This window comes from Ctenopharyngodon idella, chromosome 8 (genome assembly GCF_019924925.1).
Source record: "Ctenopharyngodon idella isolate HZGC_01 chromosome 8, HZGC01, whole genome shotgun sequence".
Classification (NCBI taxonomy): Eukaryota; Metazoa; Chordata; class Actinopteri; order Cypriniformes; family Xenocyprididae; genus Ctenopharyngodon; species Ctenopharyngodon idella.
In genome coordinates this window covers 30,089,461-30,103,399 of record NC_067227.1, presented here as the reverse complement: position 1 = coordinate 30,103,399, position 13,939 = coordinate 30,089,461, and the positions used below count along the sequence as shown (strand labels likewise).

At 35.2% G+C, this 13,939-nt stretch overlaps 1 protein-coding gene across 2 annotated transcripts in view; it reads left to right on the top strand.

Moving 5' to 3' along the window:
• Window positions 1-13,939, top strand: part of fgd1 (FYVE, RhoGEF and PH domain containing 1) — a 58,879-nt gene that overhangs the window by 1,442 nt on the left and 43,498 nt on the right. The window lies entirely within an intron of this gene.

The following is a 13,939-nucleotide window of genomic DNA, read 5'->3' as shown; positions in this document are numbered from 1 at the left end:
TTTTCTTCAAGATTGCTGTATTTGATATTTCATAAAAAAGTATGATATTTTAAAGACAAACAGTCATGAGGTCCTCTCTGTTTTGATGGTTTTCTTGTCACATGTCAACAAAATGGCTTCCTTTGTGTTTGTTATGCCATACTGACTTTAATTTGGCTGACAAAAAAATTCAAATATTAATATTTTAAAACAAAATTACTTAACCTTTTTTTAAAATTATTATTATTATTTTAATTATAAGATTATGCAAAATTACTTCTTTTTTTTTTTTAAGAAATAGTGAAATATGCCATACTTTTGAGTTTTTTTTTTTTTTTTTTTTTTTTTTTTAAATATCAGCCTTTTAAAGGGGTAGTTGATTTATGATTTCACTTTTTTTTAACTTTAGTTAGTGTGTAATGTTACCGTTAGAACATAAACAACATCTGCAAAGTTACGACGCTCAAAGTTCAATGCAAAGGGAGATATTTTCTTTTACAGAAATCGCTTTTTAAAGGACTAAAAACAAACAGCTTGTAGGGACTACAACGAGCTTCTTCCCGGGCTAGTGACATCATTCCGGACTGTTTCACAAACGAGGGTCAATTCAACGCTGGATTTGCACAAAAGATTAACATGACGACACATGGTAGTCGATGAGTTGAATCAACTCCACAGCAACTACATAAATTTATCCACTAACCATTCAGAAACGTTCAGCTTCATTCTAAAACTTGTAACTTCTTGTCAATCCTCATTTTGGCTGCGTGAGATTCTCCAGCTTTGTTGTTGTTGAGAAACAGAACCGTGAGCTGTTAAAGCTCCACCTTCTTCTGGAAAGGGGGCCGAGAGCAGCAGCTCATTTGCATTTAAAGGGACACACACAAAAATGGAGTGTTTTTGCTCACACCCAAATAGGGTGTGAGCAAAAACATCTTGTAAAAGGGGCATAATAGATCCCCTTTAATATCATTCTCTGGATGGTTACATCACCTTGACATTTTTTACTGTAAGCTGCAGAGAAAATATCAGAATGATTTGTATTAAAAAATAGATTTTTGAAATGCTTTTTTTTAGTGTATTTTTGAATGATTTGAACAATAAAAATGAGCATTATTGATCCATACGTAGATAAAATCTGGTAAACCAAAGCTTGCAGGTTGAAATCCCACAAGGGTAGATACACAAACTATGACCGTTGTGTCCTTGAGTAAGATACTTAACCTCCAGTGACTCCAGAAGGACAGAACCTGTAGTAAATATATGGCAAATTAGTGTAGTATGAAAATGTTTTGTTACAGTACAATTGTTACCCCAACACTTCGGAACAATAAATGACACTTTAGTCACATTCGCAATAGACATAAGTAATTATAATATAGGGAAAATATGCCCCACATTGTGACATTACCCTAATTCACCCAACTGTAAATTGCTTTGGATAAAAGCTTCATCTAAAGGGTAAAATAATAACACATTTGGGTTGATGTAAACAGAAACTTAGATGCTGAATACTTGGAATGCCTGATGTTGAAATGCTCTTGACTCCGGATGTCTTTAAGACTAGAAAAATGCCACCACTCCAGTCCTTGTGTTTAGCATATTATAGGCGCTTGTACGGTTGTGTCCCTGAAAAATCACCTTTACACTATATTAAGCTTGTTTTAATGATTACCAGAAAGAAATCAGCATTTGTCTTATTTATCCTGCACAATACTGAAGCAATTGTGCTCTGAATGGATGTGCTTGAAGACAAGGTCATCAGTCAAAGTGGCATAATGTATTATCCTGCCACCGCACGTTTGTCTCAGAGGACAGCATGTCACTAAATCAATGCCCTACGATCAGGCTGACATTTTCACGTGATTCCCATTCATTCTGCTTAGAAAGGAGATAATATAACTGTATATAGAGCATGCAATGAGTATCTTGATCATATAGTTTGCTGGAGCCACAGTAGTCTATGTAGAGAAAAGGGTGTTTGTGATGCAGTTTGTCAGATGTTTGTTGTGCATGTAATGATATTCACATGCTCCGCTGCTCACTTGCTGATAAGGCAACAGCAGAGACCTTGAAGCGAAGCCTCGTTGTCCTGACCGGGGTCTCTTTTTGCTGCCATGTTTATACTTGACTGTGTAGTTACTTGAGGGTCTGTCTGTTTGGGATATTTACTCAAGCACTGCACTGTGAAATCCAATTAAATGTGTCTGGAGTTCAGTTCAGTTCAGTGGGTTGCATGTGTGCTGACCACCATACTCGCTAGTGGCTTTGATGGACTGGAAGGCCAAACACATGAAGAGCCGTCCCTGGTGAAGGTCTTCTTTTTATAACTAGTGGTGTTTGCTCAATCCATTGCTGTTGCTTATAGTTTGGATTAGGGATTTGGACAAACCCTTAAAGGGTTAGTTCACCTAAAAAGGAAAATTCTGTCATTTTATTACTCACCCTCATGTCGTTCCAAACCATAAGACCTTTGTTATCTTTGGAACACAAATGAAGATATTTTTAATACAATTTGAGCGATTTCTGTCCATCCATTGACAGCTAGGCAGCTACCACTTTGACGCTTCAAGCGTGATGTGTAACACAAGAATGAATCTCATTGTTTCTTGCACATCTAGTAAGCATGCTTATTTACCATAACTTATGTGTGCGTTAATGAAGGTTTATATGTGAATAAAAGCCTAAATTAAATCTGTTCATCATATAAAGCGATCAAGTCTCTTCAGAAAATTTGGACTAAACCGCTCAATTCATATGGATTAGTTTTACGATTTCTTGATGAACTTTTTGAAGCATCAAAGTGGTAGTTGTGTGGACTGTCAATTAGAGCTGCACGGTTAATTGAAAAAAGATTGCGATCTTGATTCAAACACCCATGACATCTTATTTTTTTAATAACAACGATTCGCCCACGTCTTTTAAGCCTTTGACAATCATACCGGAACATTCAAATCTGTGTTTGAGCCAGAGAGAGCAGTTTTGAACCACACAGTAGTTATAAATATTCAAATTATCACAAAAGTGCTGAAATAAAAGTTAAATTTTAGGATATAAACACTGATGTCTACGATAGCGATCAAAACAGAGCAAACCAACTTTTGAAACAAATCCGGCGTTTCAAATAACGGTTGTATCAATTACATCTTACGCCACTAGTTGGCGACAAGTGACTGTTAAAAATGTATTGTCATTGAATCATTCATTCAGAAGATTCGTTCAAAAACACTGATTCATCCTGTAATGAAACGGGTATTTATTAATGAGTCATTGAATTCATTCAAAACCATTTTTTAAAATTAAATTAAACATTTTTTCCAGCAATTAGAGTCCAGCAATTAATATTTTGTCAAAACCTCTAGTAAATTACATGTTATTTTGTTTAGTTTTATATTCAGAATGATGGAGAATCGTAATCTCTTGAAACCAAAAAATCGTGATTCTCAGTTGTGACCCTGGACCATAAAACCAGTCATAAGGGTCCATTTTATTTGAAATTCTGAATAAATAAGCTTTCTATTGATGTATGGTTTAAGATACAACTATTTGAAAATCTGGAATCTGAGGGTGCAAAAAATCTAAATATCGAGAAAATCACCTTTTAAAGTTGTCCAAATGAAGTCCTTAACAATGCATATCCACTATCCAAATTTTTGATATATTTACGGTAGGAAATTTACAAAATATCTTCATGGAACATGATCTTTACTTAATATCCTAATGATTTTTGGCATAAAAGAAAAATCGATAAGCCACAATGTGGTGTTGGCTGTTGCTACAAATATATCCGTGCAGCTTATGACTGGTTTTGTGGTCCAGGATCACGTTTTATCCAGAATCGTGCAGCTCATTCAAATTTTATTAAAAATATCTTCATTTGTGTTCTGAAGATGAACAAAGGTCTTATGGGTTTGGAGTGACATGAGAGTGAGTATAAATGACAGAATTTAAATTTATGGGTTAACTAACGCTTTAAGTATTAAACATTGGTGATTGTCCTGCACTGTTTGCACATGAACGCAATGCTTTAAATAGTGTGGCTTACATAGCTATTGTTCTGCAATGCATGATGATATCTGGTGCAGTCAGTCTGTGTTTGAAGAGCTCTCATATGTCAGTAAAATTAATGTATCCCAGCACATCATGAATAATCTGATGTTGACCTTAAAGAAGGAAGAATAAATGTGGAGTAGAAATATCACTGTCTGCGGCTGATTTAACACAAGAGGATCAAACAAACCTGGAATATGGAGCTCGAGAACGAGATCAGTTTCCATTATCACTCATAAAAATAGCATGCAGGCTGTTATTTTGAAGCATTTTTATCCTCATTGCGTATGACAGTAACAGATGGGGTCGTGGGGCTTTTCTCAATCCATTGAAAGTTATTACCCTAAAACACGTTTGGATCTGTAATCAATATAACTGCATTAAATATGTTTGATCCCTCTTAAACCAATAGATTTGAAGTTAAGAGGCCTAGCTGGAGACATCACAGATTGAGTTTAATTTCATATGCATTCTTAGGATTTATTTTATTTATCAAAAGTTTGTGGTAAGATGTTTTTGAAAGAGTCTCTTCTGCTCACCAAGACTGCATTTATTTAATCACAAATACAGTAAAAACAGTAATATTATGAAATATTATTACAATTTAAAACAACTGTTTTCTATGTGAATATATTTTAAAGTGTAATTTATTCCTGTGATCAAAGCTGAATTTTCAGCATCATTACTCCAGTCTTTAGTGTCACATGATCCTTTAGAAATCATCCTGATTTACTGCTCAAGAAATGTTTCTTATAATAATCCATGTTGAAAACAGTTGTGCTTTCATGATTCTTTGAAGAAAGTTCACATTTATTTGAAATAGAAATCTTTTGTAACATTGTCTTTACTGTCACTTTTGATCAATTTAATACATCCTTGCTGCATAAAAATATTAATTTCTTAAAAAAAAACATTATACTTATATATTAGTACCAACTGATATCACCGTGTTTTGTTTTGAACATGGGGTATTGGTATTTTTTTCTGACATGTTTTCTGAAGTACATTGGAGTACCATGTAAATACCATGAATATGATCATGAATCATTCAGTACCCTGGTGGTATTATCGTTTGATTCCATTAATGTACCATGATATTACCACAGGAAGGTCTCAGTGTGAAGTCTTCATTTTAAAAATAAATTATTCTGTTGTAGAAATTATAGCAGAAACCATATTTCACATCATGTTTTCTATGTCTCTGAATCTGTTTGCCTTGGACAAAGGAGTTTTGCTGAAAAATGTTGGAATGTGAGGGAAGAACGTGTTGCAAAAACTTGGATCCGTCTATTCTTAAAAGGGTGTGTATCTGAGCAATGCACAAGTACGATCAGCCCCACAACTCCCATGATCATTGTCACATAGTTTTGGAAGACAATCTTATCTCCTCCCAGACCGATAGCACGAGTAGCTGTGAGCGAGAACTCCAGCTCCTTCAGTTCTGATCAGTCTGAGCGGCTGCAGTGCTGTTATTATGACAGTGTGAAAGTGCAACAGTTCTCATTGGTCAACAGCCAAATCGGTAGATGAGTAGGAAGTCTGTCTGGCTGCTCGGCCTGGCGCTCTGTGGAGAATTACACTTGTGTGAATGAGCCAAACTCCCTCTCCAGAGCGCCGTTAAAGAAACAGTTCTCGAGATGTATCCATATATAGGTTGGGAAAGAAGGAGACCGACGCTTAACAGGCTCTCTAATCCAGATTGTGCTTTAAGAAGCCCCATATGCAAAACAGACCCACGCTCATGACCCTCTTGGCCTGTTTTATAAACACAGAGTAGGGAGGGATAATACAGTGCGTTTACTTTACCTCGCCCTAGTTTGATTGCTGTGCAATACAGCACAGCAGCCAGGGTTCCAGAAGTAAAAATCGTAAAATGAAAATGATTTTTAACAGTAACGTATAAACCTTTGGAGATAGACCTACCATAAAATCCAAGGTTGTTAAATGATGATAGATGTTTCTGTGAAAGTCACAAGTAAGTGTGATAAATTATGGCAAAAACAACCACCCACTCCCATGAAGCACTGCTTATGACATAACCCAGTCAATCTTCCTAAACTCCCAAACTACTTATATGTTTGTACATAGCTAAATGCAATAAATTAAAAAATATATTGTTTTTATACTAAGCAATGAGTATAAATCAAGATTTATTTTTATTTATTTGTTTAATTATTTATGTTTGCCTCAAATAAAAGTTTGTAATTTTGTGATTCATTTCAGAGCTGGTTGGTTTGTTTCATGGTTTAAAGCTCTTTATTTATTTATAATTCCAATGGAGAAAATTAATGGGGGAAAAACTTCCCCTTAAGGTCATTGAAATAATGGAAGATTACTGTTGTGCTCTAGTCACAGTATCATCATCATCTTTGCTGAGTAACAAATTCTGTGTGCCGAATTTGTGTCATATTAAAGACATCCTTGATTATGATTTCACTTTTTTTAACTTTAGTTAGTATGTAATGTTGCTGTTAGAGCATAAACAACATCTGCAAAGTTACAACGCTCAAAGTTCAATGCAAAGGGAGATATTTTCTTTTACAGAAATCACTTTAAGAACTACAACCAATGGCCTACAACGAGCTTCTTCCTGTATTAGTGACATCACAAACCCTAAAATTTACATAAACCCTGCCCCCGAGAACACGCAACAAAGGGGGTGAGGCCATGTTGTGCTGCTTTAGAGAAGAGGAAGAGTTGTTGTAGTAGAGTGTTGTTACCATGCTGTCATTTTACGCTGGACTGCTTCACAAACGAGGGTCAATTCAACGCTGGATTTGCACTAGGGCTGCACAATTTATCGCAATTAAATCGCACGCGATTTGGCAAAGGCTGCGATTTATTTTATGCGCAGCTTGTCAGAGATGTACAGCTCTGTGATCAGTAGTAAATGCTGCTCCATCTGAAAGCCAGAGGGCGCTCTTGCGCAGAAACTCCAAATATGCCCTGCTGCAGAAGAAGATAACATGCGTCATATCGCTGTAGCTGAATAACAGAAGATTGAAACGCTTTGATTGATTAAACATGACTAATAAACACATGACTGCCTTATTCTGTGTAAGAAGCTACATCATCTCACATGCTCAACTGTCGTTATTAAGTGAGTTTGGAGTCAAAACATGTTATGAAATGTTGTCTTTTGTTGGACAAGATGTTAATAAATGCTTGTCATGTCTGGAAAGATGTTTGATGCGTGTTGCTTTTTCAAATGTACATTATAAGTGACTCAAACTCGCAGTGCTTTCAGATGGATTAGCATTTGGAGCCATACTTCATTGACAAACTGCGCATAAAAAAATAATCACAGCCTTTGCGATTTCATAGTCGCACTAAGAATCGCGTTTAAGCGACAATCGCGTTTAAGTTCAATGTTATTTTTTGTATCGTGCGATAAATTGTACAGCCCTAATTTGCACAAAAGATTAACATGACGGTACATGCTAGTCGATGAGTTGAATCAACTACATAAATTTATCCATTAACCATTCAGAAACGTCCAGATTCATTCTAAAAGTTGTAACTTCTTCCTGAGTCTCTCCATCAGTGTCAACTCCGGTTTGAACAATGTAAGGCTGAACACCGTTACTGACAATCCTCATTTTGGCTGCGTGAGATTCTCCAGCTTTGTTGTTGTTGAGCAACCAAAGCATGAGCTGTTAAAACTTCGCCCTCTTCTGGAAAGGGAGCCGGGAGCAGCAGCTCATTTGCATTTAAAGGGACACACACAAAAACGGTGTGTTTTTGCTCACACCCAAATAAGGGCAAATTTGACAAGCTATAATAAATGATCTGTGGGGCATTTTGAGCTGAAACTTCACAGACACATCCTGGGGACACGAGAGACTTATATTACATGAAATATATTACGTGACATATATTACAAGACTTATATTACGTGAAAAGTGGCATAATAAGTCCACTTTAATAATTGCAACCTACACAATGAAAGTCTTCTTGCAGAACTATTCTCTTTATATTGTTTTTCAAGGTTCTCCAGAAAATTATGATTTGTTTTGGCAGAATCATTGATAGAAAGAAATTTGATCAGATAGCAATGTGAAATCTTAAATCTTGGCCTTCATAAATGCTTTGCTGACCTCAGCCTCTGGAACAATGGCAGCAGAACTATGCCTTCAATTCAGCAGACGTACCCTTTAAGACGTTTATAAACGCCCACATGCTCATATAAAAGCCATCTGGTGGAGAGATTAGATTACTCTGAGGTGGCTGTTTCCATTCTGGATGTGTGTCTTCATTTCCAATATTATGAATTGTGAAAATTGTATGTTTGCACACTTTGTAGCACTAAATGACAGATGACCTTCAAACCCACACATTTATGCATCACAGTAATTAGTATTTAGGGTTAGAGAATTGAACAAACCCATAAGTATTAAACTTCAGTATGTGAATAGTTGTGTATTGTTTTATATAAGGATATGATTCCTCAAATAAGTATAAGAAAATATCCAAATGTATTTGTCTCGTCATTACAGGATTAGGAAAGGAATCATGTCCAAGACCTCAAGAGCCTAAAACAGCCTAACGTACATTTATTATTGGTACAGACTAGTATAAGTCTATCATTTTCATAAGCACATTGAAATTATGGGTCGTCTAGTCATCCAAAAACCAGCTTGATTAGTGAGGTTGACTACTTTAGGTTTTTTCTTATATGCTACCGTTCAAACATTTTTGGTCGATAAGATTTTTTTTAATGTTTTTGAAGACTCTTCTGCTCATCAAGGCTGCATTTATTTGATCAAAAACACAGTAAAAACAGTAATATTGTGAAATATTATTACAATTTAAAATAACTGTTTTCTATTTTAATATATTTTAAAATGTAATTTATTCCTGTGATGCAAAGCTGTTAATACTTTTGTGGAAAGTACCAAAGCATTTTTTTTTTTTTCATTTTTTAATAAAAAAGTTCAAAAGAACAGCATCACTTGATTAATTGAATGCATCCTTGCTGAATAAAAGTATTAGGCTAATTTCTTAAAAAAAAAAAAAAAAAAACATCTAACCCCAAACCTTTGAACGATAGTGTACATTTTTTAGTTTTAAGCCATCAGAAAAACTGAAATTGGCATAATGACTATCCATGTGTGTTGATTGGATTTTATTTCAAATTGGGTTTATGACCTTTAACCGATAAAAGGCCACAGTTTAAAGGGATAGTTCACCCAAAAATGAAAATTTGATGTTTATCTGCTTACCCCCAGGGCATCCAAGATGTAGGGGACTTTGTTTCTTCAGCAGAACACAAATGATGATTTTTAATTCCAACCGTTGCGGTCTGTCAGTTGTATAATGCATGGCAATGATAACAAAATCAATGAGAGTAAAAAAAAAAACATGCACAGACAAATCCAAATTAAACCCTGCAGCTTGTGATGACACATTGATGTCCTAAGACACGAAACGATCGGTTTGTGCGAGAAACCGAACAGTATTTATATAATTTTTTTACCTCTAATACACCACTATGTCTAACTGCCTTGAGCGCATGCACGGCATCTGGTGCGTGAGGTGTGTACACGCTCTGGTGTAGTTTAGGCTACCGCCGGAAGCGATCTCTCGCGTGTATACGTCACTCATTGTTTACACAGTGCACAAACATTGTAGGTACGACGGCTAATCAAAATGGCACTTACTTGCGCTTATCTGGATTGTTCAAACCGACTTAAAACTAAAAGATTACGTTCTCTCATGCGAACTCATTCGGGAGTGGTGACTTTCCACGTATTCCCAACTTCTGAGCCTGCTCATCTGAAATTATGGTTGATTGCTCTTCGGCTGGATATCAACACCCATTAAATGAGTGACGTATACACGCGAGAGATCATTTCCGGCGCTTGTGTAAACTACGCCAGAGCGTGTACACCTCACGCACCTGATGCCGTGCGCGCACTCAAGGCAGTTGGACATAGTGGTGTATTAGAGGTAAAAAATTATATAAATACTGTTCGGTTTCTCGCACAAACCGATCGTTTCGTGTCTTAGGACATCAATGTGTCGTCACGAGCCACAGGGTTTAATTTGTCTGTGCATGTTTTTTTTTTTTTACTCTCATAGATTTTGTTACCATTGACATGCATTATACGACTGACAGACTGCAACGGTTGGAGTTAAAAATCATTGTTTGTGTTCTACTGAAGAAACAAAGTCACCTACATCTTGGATGCCCTGGGGGTAAGCAGATAAACATCAAATTTTCATTTTTGGGTGAACTATCCCTTTAAGGTGTTGACACGACCTCACAAGCAGTTGGGTTAAGCATAATTGTAATGTTAATGCACTTATTGTGAATTAAATAGAGTCTTTTGGAAACAAAACAATTCCCTCCTCAAGTAGTTAACTTTTATTAAATGAACTAAAATTGCAAATACAGAGGGAAAGGTAGTGCAACAGAGAGTTCATCTGATTACAGTTTCACTTTAGCATGTTGATTTATCAGCCCTGCGTAATATTTAGACATGGTCTACACTTTCTTTATTGTTGTAGGGTAATGTGATTTGGAGCCTTTGGGGAAATAAACAGTGGAGTGAATGGAGCAACTGGGAGCTGTGTTGATGAAGCTTTACTGTTCTGTTTCTTGTTAGGATCCCATAAAAGTCTGCCTCTATTGGTTTTTGCATATTTTCATTTTTTTTTTTTCATAATTGCATCCATATTTCGTGCTGTGCACGATATGAAATAAACACAAACTGAGGAGGGAAAGTTAAAACATTTTTTTTTTTGGTTTGGTTTGGTTGTTGCTTTAGGATCAAACTGTTTCAGGGCAGTCGTCTCTACAATGCAAAATTGGTGCAACAAAGTTTAATATTTAAACTCAAAAATGAAATTTTTCTCATTTACTCACCCTCATGCCATCCCCAATATATATGACTTTCTTCAGATAAACACAAATTGAAGATTTTTAGGAAAATAATCCATCTCTGTGAGTCCATAAAATGCAAGTAAATGTCTGCTGCTCAGCTGCCTATAAAGTTATAGGGTTTGTATGAGCACTTGTAATGGTGGTGCTTGTCTTTGCAAACACTTCTAATAATTATATCAACTTCTGTTGAGCTTCCAGAAGGTCAAAAGTTTCATAAAAAACAGCACAGTGGTACATAAAGAGTTAAATGATGAGAAAATATAGCTATCAAAGAGCACTGACAGGCATTTCGGTCACACATGCACCACTCACGGGTATAAATAGAAACCTCAGAGGTTTGGCCGGGGCTCACAGAGGAGAACCGAAGGGACACAGTCATGATGTTACAGAGAAAGCAATGGCTGTCAGTTTCACCAAATCCTGCTCAAGCTGAAGAGCGTTTAATAGTCAACCCCCAACCCCATAAGAATGAGATTTTGCCCTTGAGCCAGACACTTGACCTTTGCCCTTAATGCCCTATATGTTTCTCCTAAACCACACGTCCTCTATGTCCCCTTAGGGTGCTTTTTCATATTTCCCTAGTGAAATCGAGGTTATCATAAGAGTTGTATATTATGTAAACCCTGGGTTAGTTATGTGTGTGATAGCCTGAAGCGGATGTGATTAATGGCAGTGTCGACTGAGCGAACAGTCTTTAGCAGGTACTGTGTAAGTGTTAGCTAGCTGTGAACAAAGTGACAGCGTGACAGACAGAGCGAGATGCTATTACTGTTCTCTCACCTTCCGCTTCTCTTTCCTTCCTTCTTAATGCAGTGAAAAACACTTTCACCATGTGGCTGCTTCTGTTTAAATGCAAAGGTGAATTTAATAAACCTGGACCTGTAGTTCTCTTAGGTTATTGTAGCTAACAGGAAAACCGTGTATATGCTAACAAACAAGATTATATTATATTATATTATATTACATTTACTTGGTTAATGTAATATTTTGTTATTACTTTTAAAAAAATAAATGTATTACCTTTTTTTATAAATTCAAAGAATATTTTTCCTTGCCTTTTTAGTTTTTTTTTTTATTTAGATCTATTCTATTTCCTTTTATTTTTATTTTTTATTTTATTAAGTTTTAATGTGTTTTATTGCTTTAAAAAATTTATATTTTTAATTTATTAATAAAAAAAAATGTATCTACCTACCTATTTATTTATTATTTATTTATTTATTTAAATGATCACATCACAGACACATTTCCAAGGACTTGAATGTATTTCCTATTGAAACGGGAAGTTTGGGTAGGACATATTTGTCCCATTCTTTCATGGATCTTTAAAACACCCAATTTTGTAATTTGTTTTTAAATTATGTCTTCATTTATTTTGCTGTTTTTGAACAGTTTTTGCCCTTTATGTCCCAAACATTCAAGCTTTTTATATATTTTTACTACTTTACTACTACTATTTTATATATATATGTATGTATGTATATGTATATATAGTTGCAAGAAAAAGTATGTGAACCACTTGCAGAATCTGTGAAAATGTGCAAAATTTTAACAAAATAAGAGAGATCATACAAAATGCATGTTATTTTTTTATTAAGTACTGTCCTGAGTCAGATATTTTACATAAAAGATGTTTACATATAATCCACAAGACAAAAAAAAAATTGCTGAATTTATTAAAATAAACCCCATTCATAAGTATGTGAACCATTGATTCTTAATACTGTGTGTGGTTACCTGGATGATCTACGACTGTTTTATGTTTTGTGATGGTTGTTCATGAGTCTCTTGTTTGTCCTGAGCAGTTAAACTGAGCTCTGTTCTTCAGAAAAATCCTCCAGGTCCTGCAGATTCTTCAGTTTTCCAGCATTTTTTGCATATTTGAACCCTTTCCAGCAGTGACTGAATGATTTTGAGATCCGTCTTTTCACACTGAGGACAACTGAGGGACTCAAACACAACTATTAAAAAAGGTTCAAACATTCACTGATGCTCCAGAAGAAAACATGATGCATTAATAGATGGGGGGTGAAAACATTTGGCATTTGAAGATCAAAGTAAATTGTATTTAATTTGTCTTCTGGGAAACATGCAAGTATTTTCTGTTGCTTCTGAAGGGCAGTACTAAATGAAAAAAAAAATGATATTCAAGTGAAATAAGAAAAATTTGGACCTCTTCATCCTGTTCAAAAGTTTTCACCCCCCGACTCTTAATGCATCGTGTTTCCTTCTGGAGCATCAGTGAATGTTTGAACCTTTTTTAATAGTTGTGTTTGAGTCCCTCAGTTGCCCTCAGTGTGAAAAGATGGATCTCAAAATCATTCAGTCACTGCTGTAAAGGGTTCAAATATGCAAAAGATGGTGGAAAACTGAAGAATCTGCAGGAGCTGGAGAATTTTTCTGAAGAACAGAGCTCAGTTTAACTGCTCAGAACAAACAAGAGACTCATGAACAACCATCACAAAACAAACAAACAGTCGTAGATCATCCAGGTAACCACACACAGTATTAAGAATCAATGGTTCACAAACTTATGAATGGGGTTATTTTAATAAATTCAGCTATTTTTTTTTTGTCTTGTGGATTAAATGTAAACATCTTTTATGTAAAATATCTTACTCAGGACAGTACTAAATAAAAAAATAACATGCATTTTGTATGATCTCTCTTATTTTGTTAAAATTTTGCACATTTTCACAGATTCTGCAAGTGGTTCCCATACTTTTATATTTACACACACAATGTACTGTATTAATTTGACGTAATTTTCCGTATTTATTTCTTTTACAGGTTTTTTTACCCGTATTTTGAATTTTGAACTTCATTGCGTTGTGTTTTAGGATTAACAGAAATGTCTGTAAAATTACTGGGTAATGTCCTGGTAATTTTCTGCCAGTACATTATTGTTTTTGTTTGTTTGTTTTTTACAGTGTATATATTTATATACAAATGAAAATCAGTTTTTCCGCTGCAACCACAATATGTTTTTTTTTTTTTTTTTAATGTTAATGTACTTGGTTACCA